We start from the raw sequence: 1,715 nt of genomic DNA on the forward strand, positions 1-1,715 counted from the left end.
CTGTAATTAGCATCAAATTGACTATGGAAAGAATCTCTCTCACATTCTATGTGGGAGCAGTTTTCAGCAGCCAAAGAGATCATCTAGAAATATATGGGCAACATGTTTGAAGCAGGAAGCCGATGAAAGGGATTCCTGTCCAAATTCCCAATCCACACTGCCTGGATCCATTCACTGATGCCAGCATTTGCACTGCCTGGAATTTGAGAAGAAAGAACTTTCATTTATATAGCGCCTTTCACATCCTCCGCATGTCCTAAAGTGCTTCACAGCCGATAAAGCATTTTTGAAATGTAGTCAATGTTGTAATGTAAGCAAACTTGACAGCCAATACGTGCATAGCATGACCCCACAAAAAAACAATGAGATAAATGACCAGTTTGCCGGAGGACGTTAAATCGAGTCTCTGTCTGCCCTCTCAGATGGATGTATTATTTTGAAGAAGAGCAGGGGAGTGCTCCTCGGTGCCCTGGCCAATATTTATCCCTCAACCAACATAACAATGTGGTCATTATCACATCGTGGGACCTTGCTGTATGCAAATTAGTTGCCACGTTTCCCACATTACAACAGTGACTACACTTCAAAAGAGTGCTTTATTGGCTGTGAAGTGCTTTGGGACATCCTGAAGTCATGAAAAGCGCTATATAAATACAAGTCTTTCTTACTTTCTTAATGGTGGTATCTGAAAGATAAATACTAGTCAGGACAACAGGCTAACTCCCTGTTCTTCTTTGAATAGTGTCATGGGATCTTTTACGTCCTTCTGAGCAGTCACATATTTTCTTAGTTTAAAGAATTTCATCCAAAAGACTGCACCTCTGACAAAACAGCTTTCATTCAGTGCAGCACAGCAGCAATAGCCTAAGTTGTATGTTTTTAGTAGTGGAGTGGGGCTTGAACACACAACCTGAAAGATTGCTGTTATTGAGTCATCCAGTATGGGCAGCTGTGGTAAAATTACCATGCACCAAATACTCCCACAGTGCCACGAAACAAACCAGTGCGAAATATATTAGCGCACGGTGCAAAGATTTACTAATCCTGTTCACCATTTTAATAAACAGTTACTAGCTCCAATTTATCCAAGTGTCAGCTGTGGCTCAACCAACCTGTTCCTTCCTTCCCTCCTTCCTTCCTTCCTTCCTTCCCTCCTTCCCGCCTTCCCTCCTTCCTTCCTTCCTTCCTTCCCCTTTCCCTTTCCTTTTCCCTTTCCCTTTCCTTTTCCTTTTCCTTTTCCTTTCCTTTCCTTTTCTTCCCTTCCTAACTTGCAATTTAAACATTGCTTCTTAATGCATTCCAACCATTTTAGGATTACAGTAGTATGCCTGGAAAAGAATTTAAAGGTTTTGTAAGATTTCTAAATCTCTGGCATTAAATTGACAGCAAGACCGATTCTTTTAAAACAATTTGGAATAGTTTATTAAACACACACACATGCACATCTATTAGCAGTCATCGATGATCCTACATATCTAATTAGTTACAACAAATATAATGATGTTACAATAAAAAAGGTATACTTTACTTCCCTTTGGCAAAGCACGTGGCCTGCTTCTTTGTCTGTAGAGGAAGGTTCTGCTTTTGCCGTGTGATTAAGAAAAGAGAGAAGAGACCCAGCAATCTTTAGCTTGACTTTTTATACCCCTTAAGGCCATTGTTTCTCAGAAAGCCTCGGGATTAGGTCTTGGTTCCAGGGCCGTTCTTGATTGGCT

Source organism: Pristiophorus japonicus, chromosome 13, assembly GCF_044704955.1.
Source record: "Pristiophorus japonicus isolate sPriJap1 chromosome 13, sPriJap1.hap1, whole genome shotgun sequence".
Lineage (NCBI taxonomy): Eukaryota > Metazoa > Chordata > Chondrichthyes > Pristiophoridae > Pristiophorus > Pristiophorus japonicus.